We start from the raw sequence: 13399 nt of genomic DNA, 5'->3' as shown, positions 1-13399 counted from the left end.
GGTACTCGTCTGTCACAAATCACTCCTGATACTCTTCTCCACCCACTCCATTGTGCCTGTACTCTCTTCTTCGCCTCTCTTCCACACTCACCATTACTCTGAACTGTTGATCCCAAGTATTTAAACTCATCCACCTTCACCACCTCTACTCCCTGCATCCTCACCATTCCTCTATCCTCCCTCTCATTCACACACAAATATTCTGTCTTAGTCCTGCTGACCTTCATTCCTCTTCTCTCTAGAGCATATCTACACCTCTCTAGGGCCTCCTCCACCTATTCCCTACTCTCACTACAGATCACAATGTCATCTGCAAACATCATAGTCCACGGGGACTCGTGTCTGATCTCGTCTGTCAACCTGTCCATCACCATTGCAAATAAGAAAGGGCTCAGGGCTGATCCTTGATGTAATCCCACCTCCACCTTAAACGCATCCATCACTCCCACTGCAGACCTCACCACTGTCACACTACCCTCATACATATCCTGTACCTCTCTTACTTACTTCTCTGACACTCACGACTTCCTCATACAATACCACAACTCCTCTCTAGGTACCCTGTCATATGCTTTCTCTAAGTCCACAAAGACACAATGCAACTCCTTCTGACCTTCTGTATACTTCTCCATCAACACTCTCAGAGCAAACATCACATCTGTAGTGCTCTTTCCCGGCATGAAACCATACTGCTGATCACTAATCATCACCTCCCTTCTTAACCTAGCTTCCACTACTCTTTCCCATAAGTTCATGCTGTGACTGATCAGTTTAATCCCTCCATAGTTACTACAGCTCTGCACATCACCCTTATTCTTAAAAATTGGTACCAAAACACTTTTTCTCCATTCTTCGGGCATCTCCTCACTTTCCAAGATTTCATTAAACAATCTAGTTAAAAATTCCACTGCCATTTCACTTAAACACCTCCATGCTTCCACAGGTATGCCATCTGGATCAACAGCCTTTCCATATTTCATCCTCTTCATAGCTATCCTTACTTCCTCCTTGCTAATCCACTGCACTTCATGATTCACTATCTGCACATCATCCAACCTTCTGTCTCTCTCATTCTCTTCATTCATCAGACCTTCAAAGTACTCTTTCCATCTGCTCAACACACTCTCCTCACTTGTGAGTATGTTTCCCTCATTATCCTTTATCACCCTTACCTGCTGCAAATCTTTACTAGCTCGGCCCCTCTGTCTAGCCAATCGGTACAGGTCCTTTTCTCCCTCCTTAGTGTCCAACCTTTCATACAACTTTTCATACGCCTTATCCTTAGCCTTTGCCACCTCTCTCTTTGCCATGCACCTCATCTCCTTATACTCTTGACTACTTTCTTCATCTCTCTGACAATCCCACTTCTTCACCAACCTCTTTCTCTGTATACTCTCCTGTACTTCATTCCACCACCAGGTCTCCTTGTCCTCCTTCCTCTTTCCAGATGTCACACCAAGCATCTTTCTAGCCATCTCTTTTACTAACTCTGCTGTAGTTACCCAGCTATTCAATAACTCTTCAATGCCACCCAGTGCCTGTCTTAACTCTTCCCTGAACTCCACCTCACAATTACCCTTTTTCAATTTCCACCATTTGATCCTTGGTGCTGCCCTCACACTCATCCTCCTCTTCTTGATCATCAGTGTCATCCTACAAACCACCATCCTATGCTGCCTAACTACACTTTCCCCTGCCACCACTTTACAGTCTCCAATCTCCTTCAGACTGGCCCTTCTACATAAGATATAATCCACCTGTGTGCATCTTTCTCCACTCTTATATGTCACCCTATACTCCTCCCTCTTGTTAAAATACATATTCACCACAGCCATGTCCAACCTTTTCACAAAATCTACTACCATCTGACCTTCTGCATTCCTTTGCTTAACACCATACCTACTCATCACTTCCTCATCCCCTCTGTTCCCTTCACCAACATGCCCATTGAAATCTGCTCCATGCATCAGTCTCTCACCCTTAGGTGCAGTCATCACCACTTCATCCAACTCACTCCAAAATATTTCTTTCTCATCCATCGCACACCCAACTTGTGGAGCATATACACTAACAAAATTCATCATTACACCATCAATTTCCAGCTTCATAAACATCACTCTATCTGACACTCTTTTCACCTCCAAAACACTCTTAGCATACTGTTCCTTCAGGATAACCCCTACGCCATTTTTCCTCCCAACCACACCATGATAAAACAATTTGAACCCGCCTCTGATACACCTAGCCTTGCTCCCCTTCCATCTGGTCTCTTGCACACACAATATACCAACCTACCTTTGGTCCATCATATCAGCTAGCTCTCTCCCTATACCAGTCATACTGCCAACATTCAAAGACAGTAGTGCAAATATCATGTGATTCCACTGTTTAACATTTCCCTTGACTGCTGTAGTGAATATTCCAACCATGAGGCCTAGTGGATATTACGGAACACATACTATTGGACTAGGTATCTGTAGTCCCATGTGGATGTTACATCTCTCAAAATAGCCCACTATATTCCTTTGCATAAATGCAGCAGGTCCATACATACAATAGCATATTATAGTACTCCTTACAAGTGTTGTGTAGGTGAGTGACTTACCTTGTAAATGTAGCAGTTAACAGAACTGTAGTTCAGAGCTGACTCTGTCTGATGCATGCAGTACACAGCCAATGCATGGTTAGGTACAGGTTGTGTGGGTTGCCTGGCATCATTTTTACTATATGTTTGAGAGTCGGAGTAAGGTGTCAGTCTCTAGGGCTGAAGGTTGTCAGTGCACGTGTTATCCGTTGCCTCTTGGCTAAGGCCAGGGAATACTGGGCATGCCTACATCTGCCTACAGGGACATCCTCAGGGGTTTCCTCCTCTGAGGCCCCTGTGGGTGTGGCTGTGGGGACCTAGGCACTGGTGGGGGGCTGTGCATCCCTTCCCTTTGATGATTCTGCTGCACCTGTTTGTTCAGGATCATATTGTGTAGCATGGCACATACTGTGAACATTTGTGCACATGCGGAGGGAGAGTACTGCAGGGCTCCACCAGATATATCAAGGCAACAGAACCGTGTCTTCAGCAGCCCAAGCACACACTCTATGATGTTGCTAGTTTGTGCATGTGCCTCATTATGGCATTCTTCCATGGGTGTGTGTGCATTTCTGATGGGTGTCATCATCCACAGTTCCAGTGTGTAGCCAACATTCCCCAGTAAATGGCCGTGTGGGATGTGCCCCAGCAAAGATCTGGTACAGTTGTGATGCATGCCAGATATGGGAGTCATGATAGCTGCCAGGTCTGCCAGCACACACATTCATGATAATGCGCTGGGCATTGCACATGACCTGTCAGTTGATGGAGTGATACCCCTTGTGGTTGACATAAATTCTACCCTCCTCACTGGGTGGTGCCTTGATGTGTACATGACTGCAATCTATGGCACCCAGTACCTCAGGGTGGTGTGCTACACCCCCCTCCTCAGGGATGTGGGGAAAATAAATGTGCTCACTGCATGTGGTAGCATGGCATTCAGGAGGTGGTGGAGTACCCTGGATACTGGTGCCTGCGAGACCACCATCATGTCCCCAGTTGGTCTTTGGAATGTACCTGTAGCTAGTACCCTAAGAGCTACATATACCTTTGTTTCCACTGGGATGGGTTCACCTCTGTTGGCTCTCGGTCTGAGTTGAGGGCAGCAGAGCTCAGTGAAGTCTTGTAGTATGTCTGTGCCACCCTGTAGTGCTCTACAATCTCCAGCTCATGTAGCTCCTGGAAGGTGACCCTGGGCCTGAACACATTTCTCCTTCTCAGTCTAGGCCTATTGTCAGCTGCAGCAGCATTGACCTCAGCATCTAGCACATACAGATGTAGCAGATGGGCAGCAGCCCCTAGCATTCCTTCAGTTAAAAATCCCAAGTCTGCACTCCACTGGTACAGAGTATGGTGGTGAAATCAGAGTGTAGGGTGTATGCAACCTTTATAGTGCTCTGCTGTAGGTGTAGCCTGTGGGATTGGCTACCTATGATGCATTCCACCTGCTAAGTACATCATTACGGACTGTTAATGGCCCTAGTTTAAGTGAAACAGGGGTCATAAGTAATTAATATACCATTGACTTTGTCAGCCAATTTTTTTTTTTTGGACAGCCTTCCTCACTCAGCACTCTGGTGCACCTCTCAAACACTCGCTGTGAAGGTAAACAATGCTCAGCAGTCACTGCACACACACCCCCCCCCATGAAAGGTCACACTCAGGATGGTGGCACGCTGTGCAAATACGTGCCCTGAAGGTAAACAAAGCTTAGCAGACAGTGTACACACCCCCCTGCTGAGCACAGTGGCATGCAGCGTAAACAAGCACCGCTGAGCTCCAGTGAGCTTACAAGTCCTCAGACACACACCCTTCGATGTCAGCTACTTCTTCTCTGGACACCAACATGGTTCTGTATCTACACGGATGGGATCTGCAGACACGGATACCCATTTGTGGTATTCAGTAACCCCATCTCATTTGCATAGGGATCCATGAACACAACCGGGAAACTACACAATTCCAGGCCCTGCCTCATTGGCAACAGCATCATTCCACCTTTCTAGATACTCCACATAGGATCCTATAATACATTATTGTCACATACTAGTAAATTTGGTTTTACAATCTTTTTTATTTATTTATTTTTTCATAACAGCATGTTTGTGCACTGCAGAGTGCCCTGCAAACATACACAGATCATTAAAAAAGTATTTCCCATATGGTTTTGGACACATGGTGGATAATTTTGCACATATTTGTGTCTGCTATGCTATTTCTGTTCATCGAGCTACACTTTTGCAGCCCCTGTTTTCTGTTTAACATCCTGTACACGGAATGTTTCTGTGTGCAATACAGACACCCACACAGTGTCTGCAGGACTACCTATCTGCTTGCTGGATAACTATACCTCCCTCATTTGCATGCAATTTACCTGCTTATGAGGTGATTTGCATGCCACAAAAACTTCCATGTTGGCACGTGTGTGCGTGCCTCCCAGCTCGGTTTGCTAGGATCGCAAGCCTGCTTACTTTCATGTAAGCAGTGTGCCATGATGCCTACATGGAAAAAAGTCCGTGTAGGCTTGCACACACTCACTCACACATGCCGACAGAAACATACAAACACACACACTTTTTTCAGTTTTCCTGACTTATTTTACACTCGCTAAACAGCAAAAGTACTGCTTAGCGAGTGTAAAATAATGTCTCAATCGATCTCACTGCTCACTCTCATACACACACAGTCTCTTCTTCTTTCACACACACATACATTCTGCTTTCATGCACACATTCACTCACACATGCAGACAGATACATAAACACACTCATACACATACATACACACATTAACTTTTTTTGTTTCACTCTGTGCCTGGCGGCCCAGTACCAAATGATCCACAGCCTGGTACAGGACATTGATGCACTTAAACAACTACATATCATGATGTATGCCTGAAGTTTGTCTTAACACACTTTAAATGTAAACTTGTATTTATTTGTTTTAAATCTAGGTTTGTAAGTTATGGACTATAGGGGTTGTAGAAATTATTATTCGATTAATTTTAATATGTACTTTGGTTTTACAGCATTTGATAATTTAGGGCTTAGTGTGACTTTTTATTATTTTTAGGGTGAAGACAAGTGTTTTACATAAGTTAAAATGTTGTGATTACTAGTAAGAGAATGTATTCTAGAGACTGGTACATTCAGTGTCCACAAGGTTCATAGGTTCATAGGTTCGTACTAGGCTATCTGCCCTAGGGCATTTATAAGCCTAGCCAGAGTGTATGTGGCTTACACCACCCCTTGGGATGAGAATACTACGCCCTTTTAGGGTTTAGTTTACTATGCCCCTGTCTAGTAGTGACACAGAGATTACCCCCGGGGTAAACTTACGATCTCCCATCCACTCGTCGAGATTTCTCTTGAATAGAGTCAGTGAGGGGCTCTGCCTAACATGGACTGGGATTCTGTTCCAGAGTGTAGGGAGCCTCTGGGTTATGAATCTGTCCCTCCAGCACGTTCTATTTATTTCTGTGTTGAGGTTTAAGTCACTTGTTCTTGTGGCTCTGATGGATTTGGATTTTCTGAGGTGGAGCATGTCCATTAATTCAGGATTGGACATGGCCTTGTACGTCAAGCACAGATCACCTCTGAGTAGGCGGTATGCGACTGAATAGAGCTGGAGTTTTTTCAGTCGGGCAGCATATGACATATGTTTAAGACCCTTTATCCTCTTGGTGAGGAACTTTTGGGGTCTTTCCAACTGCTGCAGGTGTCGGGTGAGATACATCCCAAATGGGGCATTGCACTCAATCATTGGCCTGATAAGAGAAGAGTACAGGGGCACAATGACCTCTCTTGATCTAGATGTGAAACCCTTCATGATAAGGTGGGCAATATAGAAGGTCTTCCTAACCACTTTGGCAATGTGAGTGTCAAATGAGAGGTTACTGTCAACCTGGGTCCCTAGGTCCCTGATTACCTCTTCCGTACTTAATGGATTACCGCCTATGTGGTAATTTGTCGGTACCTTGTTTTTCCCAAAGGGTATGACTATACATTTCTTGGCGTTCAGCTTAAGGCCATGGCTCTGGCACCAATTATCCGTTTCTATGAGGCCTCTCTGAAGGATGTTTGTGTCCGCTGGAGTATCAATTATGGCGCCCAGTTTGCAGTCATCTGTGACCTTTGTCAGCCACAATCCTCCTATGTTTGCCTGTACCTCGGAAAAATAAATGCCGAACAAGAGGGGTCCCAGGACTGAGCCCTGTGGGACACCGCTTGTGACTGGCTTAGAGTCTGACATAGCTCCAGCAACTCGGACCCTGTGGGTTCTGTCCTTGAGTCAGTTTGCAACCCATCTTGTGACATATGGGTTTACATTTAAGCTGGTGAGTTTGTCTATGATGCCCGAGTGGGGTATTGTGTCAAAGGCTTTTGCAAGGTCAAGGTAGGCTGTGTGAACTGCCTTGTCCTCATCAATGGCCTTAGTGACTGTTTCAAAAAAGTCAACCAAGTTCAAAAGGCAGGATCTGCCCTTGACAAAGCCAAATTGGGTAGGATCCAATGTCTGTATGTCCCTAATGTCTTTGTTTATGAGTTCCATAATGATCCTCTCCATAGCTTTGCAGACCAGGCTCGTCAAGCTTATGGGGCGGTAATTTCCAGGGTCCATAGAAGCACCGCCTTTGTGAAGTGGGACCACTGCTGCCGTATGCCACTCTTTGGGTATGTATCCTGTAGTAAGGCTAAGATTAAACAGCAGCCTTATGTGTGGGTTTAGTTCCTCTTGGAGTTCATGTAGCACACAGCCTGGGACACCATCCGGTCCCATTGATGCTGTGTTTTTAGCTTTAGAGAGGGCGGCTCTCACCTGGGCATCTGAGATGTTAGGGAGGCTACACTCTGCTGGGATAGTTATTTCTCCTTTTGGGGGGGGGGGGGGGAGAAATTTGCACTGAACCTGTCTGCCAGAATGTTGGCAATGTCAGTGTATTTTGTGTCATTTTAGACTAACTCTGAGCATATCTGGGAGTTTCCACCCAGGTTTCTAACATAGCTAGCACTATTCGACCACTGTGACTATATTTTTAGAGTGGCTAAAATGTTTGAAAATGACACCTACATGAAAGTCAGTGTAAATGAAATGAACCGTGCGCACAGACTAGTAAAAAGCTACTTCAGTGACCTTTTTATTGAAGGATATATAGATATAGACATGTATAACTATATTAAATGTGAATGGCCCAAAATTCCAATATTTTTTGCTACTCCCAAATTACATAAAGATCTTTCCAACCCGCCTTTTAGACCCTTGATAGACGGAAGGAACTCCTTTACCTATGCAAGTGCTAAATTAGTGGACAACATCCTGAAAAAATATTTAGTAAATGAAATTCAAATTAGCAAGGACTCGTGGGCTTTCCTGACAAAAATAAACGACATCGCTTTCAGTGAGGAATTAAATTTTCTCACCGTAGATGTAGTTGACTTGTACACTGTGATACCTCACGACATAGGGCTGGAATGGGTTAACTTGTATTTGGTAAAAAAAGGTGCTTCATCTAATGAAACCTACCTAGTTACATCACTACTTGATATAATCTTGACAAATAATTTTTTCCTCTTTGATAAAGACTATTATCTCCAGAAATGTGGAGTAGCCATGGGTTCCCCAGTAGGAGCCAGTTTTGCAAACACAGTTATGGCCTACTGGGAGAACGAATATATCTTGAACTCAGATCAGTGTAGAGAGAATTTCTATTACTATACTAGATTCCTAGATGACATTTTTATATGTTTCAAAGGGAACTTAAATATAGCAAAGGACTTAGTTGAATATATGAACAAATCGACAAGCTTTCTTAGATTTACCTTTGATTTTCAAGAGAATGTAATCAATTACTTAGATATCGAGCTTACTAAAGATATAGTAAACCGACAATTTATAGCAAAGATACATAGAAAAGCTACGTATAGTAATTCTTTTCTACACTCTTCAAGTCTACACCCTTACTGGCAGAAGAAAGCCATAGTCAAGGGTCAAGCAATCAGAGTAGCTAGAATGGTAACAAGGGACGATGACTTTATGATGGAGTGTAGACTCATTGAGGACATGTTCCACCATAGAGGGTACCCTAGACAATTTCTCAAAGAAATCTTTGATGAAGTAATAAACAAGAGAGCTAACGGGACCATTAGCCCCTTGTTAAAGAAAAAATCCATCCATAGCAGTGAAGGAGAGATTACAGACAGGATAAGCCCAATTATCGAGGCGACCAACAACCTCGATGGAGGTTTAGTTAATTACGAGATTAACTCAAGAGCAAGCAACGGTCTGAATAGGGACAGAGATGAAAATCCTAGATTTATTACAACTTTTAGCTTGGAAAGTAACATGATTAGAAAGTTAATGGATAAGAACTGGGCTATACTTTCATATGATAAAAGATGGCCCTCTATGGCTAATAACCCCCCGAAAACAACTTATAGAAAAGGGAAAAATTTAAAAGCACTTCTTGAAAGAAGAGAATACAATATTAAAGATAAAGGGACTTTCTGTTGTGGTTGTTGCAAATACTGCAAATACATCAAGAAAGGGAATAAGCATGTAATCAACAGTAAGACATATACCTTGAACACCAAACTAGATTGTAATTCTAGAATGGTGGTATATGGGGCTTTATGCACAGTATGTGCATGTTTTTATATAGGTAAGACAGAAAGGAGGCTGCGAGATAGGATATATGAACATGTGAATGCCATCTCGAATTTGAAACCTGATAATGCCCTAAGTAAACATATTTCTGCCTTTCCTGATCATAACTTCAAATTTATAGGGCTTGACCAAATTAAACCAGATAGTAGAAGGGGACCTTATAATCTACTACTGGAGGAGCACGAATTATCATGGCAATTCAGAACGAATGCCTTTATGGAACCTGGACTGAATGAGCATTGCAATATTCAATGTCTCCTGAAGCTAAAAAGCTTGAATAGATAACATTTTTTTCGGTCCAAGACCATCATTTAATTATTCTCATTCTGGGCATTTTCTAGGTACACTTAGTTAATGTACCATTTCAAGATTGCTAGAATAGGTTTGAATTTGTGATTATTATTAAAACAATTACGGAAGTTATAATTTTACTTACAAATCCATAAATAAAATAATTCAAGTTAAATATATAACCAATAAAATATTCAGGGAGCATTCCCCTTTAAGGATCCGGTAAGGAGAAAAAGATTTTTTGAGAGGTGAAAGATACCCTCCTTTTTCTTATGAGAAGAAATCCTAACACAATCACTATAAGGTCATAATAAGGATCTATCCCCACCTGTAGAACAACATATAGGAGGAGATCAAACAAAGCCTACACTTTAAAGTATCTTTTTAAAAGGATAAAGTGTCTAAATGGCAGAATAGAGCAGGAATATCTGTTAATACTATGTCTATTTATATACTACATTCTAGTAGCTAGCAAACATTATTGCCCATTTAAATTTCAAGAACTGTTGATTCAATTAGTAACAGTAGTAATTAAGTTAATTATGACATCATAATTTGTTTCACGACTTAATGTGGAGTATATAAGCTGGAGGCTGTACTGTGTGTTTTATCTGAAGAAGTCACCCTATTCAGGATGACGAAAAGCGCTTAATGTTATAGAAGTTTTTTATTCTGCATTTGTGTTCGTTTATCTGCATTAGTGTTCGTTACCGAATAAATTCCAGGATTGTTTTAATAACTACGAGGTGGTTTTTTGGCCAGAAGCTTCTTGTTCTTGGTTCGGCAGTTTTGGAAAGTTTACCTTGTTTTTTTCTAACAGGGCGGCCACGGTGGTGCAGTGGTTAGCATTGCCACCTCACAGCAAGAGGTTCTCCGGTTCGATTCTCGGCTGGGGTGCCTTCTGTGCGGAGTCTGCATGTCCTCCCTGTGGTCGCGTGGGTTTCCTCCGGGTGCTCCGGTTTCCTCCCACATCCCAAAGACATGCTGCAGGTGGATTGGATACTCTAAATTGGCCCTAGGTGTGCATGTGAGTGTGCCTTCTGTGGAAGGTTGGGCGCCGGGCTGGCAACTCGACACCGTAAAACTCCACTGCCATTCAATGTGCGGACAAGGTGATCCGCTGTGGCGACCCCTAACCGGGAAAAAGCCGAAAGAAGAAGAAGAAGACCTTGTTTTTTTCTAACATAGCTAAAGAAGGCCTTGTGATTGTCTTTTGTGTCTTTTGCGATTTTTCTCTCAAAGTTGGCCTTGGATGATTTTATGAGTGACCGTAGTTTTTTGCTAGTACTGATCAGAGATGCCTTCCCTTTTAGGGATTTTGCTCTGTCATGTAGTAGCTTCCTCCTCCTGTTGTAAAGTTTGTTTATGGCTGGGGTCCACCAGACCGGGTGCCTGCCTTTGGGGGAATGGGTCTTGGTTTTATTTGGGATTGCATGATCCATGCATTCTTGAAGGTGCCCATAGAAGGCATTTGCAAAAGATTCAGCAGTGTGGGTTGTGGTTTCCACTGGCCCAGGGGCCTTGAAAGATACCACTTCAGTCTTAAGAAGTGTGAAGTTTGCTTTTGAGAAGTTCTTCACTGTGGTCTTTTGTGCAGGGGGTGGGGGCGGGATGTGGATTTCCAGTGAGATTAATTTATGGTCTGATCTTACCAAAGAGGGATGTACTTCCGGTGTGGAGCATTTTGTCCCCATGTTTGTGATGATCAGGTCTAGTATATTGTCTCCTCTTGTGGGAATGGTGACTAGTTGTTCCATTGCATTTGAGTTTTTGAATTCTAGGAACCTTTGGGCTAGGGTGTTGGGGCTTGAGTAATGTTCCCAGTCTATGTTTGGGTAGTTGAAGTCTCCCAAAATGATGGTATTTGGATAGACATTCATACTCTCCAGTGTCTTCAGGAAGGCTGTGTGGGGTTCCTGAGTTTGAGAGGGTGGTCTGTAGCATGCTACAAACTGTAAGGCAGTTTTGCCTATGGTTAGTTGCACCTGGATAGTCTCCGATGCTTCGTGCGTTGCCACTAACCTGGAGGTGTGGCTATCTTTGATGAAAATGGATACTCCCCCTCCTTTTGTGGTTCGGTCCAAGTTTTGGGGCCAGAAAGCATGATATGAGGTAAAACCTGATAGTGCTGGGGTGCTCTCAGGAGCCTTGAACCAGGTTTCAGTCACTGCACAGACATCGATGTTCTCCATACTGAGGAGGGCTTCGAGGGCATGCATCTTGAGGTTTAGACTTCTGGCATTGAGTAGCATTACCCTTAGTTTTTTTCCAATTGTGTTTTCTAGGGAGGTAGGTTTGTCATTTGAGTCTTGCCTAAAAAAAGGCACTATGGGGGTGGCAAGAGCCTTGGCCAATATCCGGAAGCCCAGGGGTGACAGGTGCAAGCCATCCCTTGCGAAGCAGCGTGGCTTGTCAAGCATGTCATCCCAAGCAGACAGTCACTGGATCCCCTTAGAATGACACCAGTAATTAAGCCAATTGTTAAAACTGATCATTTTGTCTTTGTACTGTGGCATCATTCTTGGTGAGGGTAAGATGCTGCTCAGGGTCAGGGTCATACCGGCCTGGGCTACATAATCAGAGAGCTCCTCTATGTCTCTTTTCATGTAGTCCAGGGAGGTACGTCTCAGGTCGTTCACACCGGCATGTACAATGACTGAGTCATATTTGTACTTGCTGTGGAGTGACCTGAGTGCTTGTGTTATGTGGCGGATTCTAGCTCCCGACAGGCAGCTTACTGTGACCCACTCCTTGTTCAGTCTGGTGAGCGGGACGTCAGTGTGTCTGACTATGGAGTCACCTATTACAAGTGTGTCTGGCATGTTTTTTGGGCTTAAGGGCTGTGACTGTTTAGCACACTGACTTTGTGAACTATGTGTTGCATGTGCTATGTCTTGAGGTGGTGGTTGTTTGGGTGTCTGCTTTGGAGGCCTCTGTTGTTTTGGTAGATTTTTAATCAGCGCCTCCGAGTATGTTTTTGTGTGTTTATGTGTTTGGTTTGCAGTTGTGATAGTTCTATGTGAGACTGGGTTTGTGGTGTGCGTGGTTACCTTCTCCTCCTGACTGGTCTTGCCAGGTCTAACTATTCTTCATATGGGCAGAGTGGTGATATTTTAATGATAATATCAGTAAAGTGGTTACATTAAAGTAGCAGCAAAGTAGGCACAGGAACACGGATAAACGACTTACTAATGTCCAACAACAAAACATATAAGCTTTCATGTTGAGTGCTCCTTCAGATATTAAAACCAGCCAATCAATATGCAGTCTAAAACATGTACTGCAAAAACATTCATAAAAACAGCACAACCACATGATACAAACAGCCTATCATGTTGTAGTGTTAATAAACAATGCATAAAGCAGAAAGACTGAAGGTTAAATAGAATAAAATAAAATAGCAAATTCATCCACTCAGTTTTTCATACCTGTGCTTATTTCAGTTTTAGAATAGGTTTTACTCTAGCAAATGTATTTAACCCTGGATATTTATTATATCAAAGTAGTCTGATCTCATAATTCCCATGTATTTTCGAACAAGGTATTCCAGTCACAGGTGTTGGATTTTCTTCAACCATTTCAGCTACTCTAAACATAAACAGATGCTCAGTATATAATGAAACATGATTAGTTAGGGCATTTTGTAAGGCCTTATATTTTATACCTGAAAAATGTTTCTGCTAGCTTATCCTTTAGGCATCTGATCAACTAGTCCATATATTATTAGGCACCTAAAGCCAGGATATCAGAACATATTTCAAACATAAAATGTAAGGTCTAAAAGAATGCCCTAGCTAATCATGATTCATCATATACTGAACATCTGTATACAGTTTAGGTCAAGAAAATCAAAGAAGTGGT

This window comes from Protopterus annectens, chromosome 3.part0 (assembly GCF_019279795.1).
Source record: "Protopterus annectens isolate FY-2018-M chromosome 3.part0, PAN1.0, whole genome shotgun sequence".
In the NCBI taxonomy this organism is placed as follows: domain Eukaryota; kingdom Metazoa; phylum Chordata; order Ceratodontiformes; family Protopteridae; genus Protopterus; species Protopterus annectens.
Note: the sequence above shows the minus strand (reverse complement) of the source record.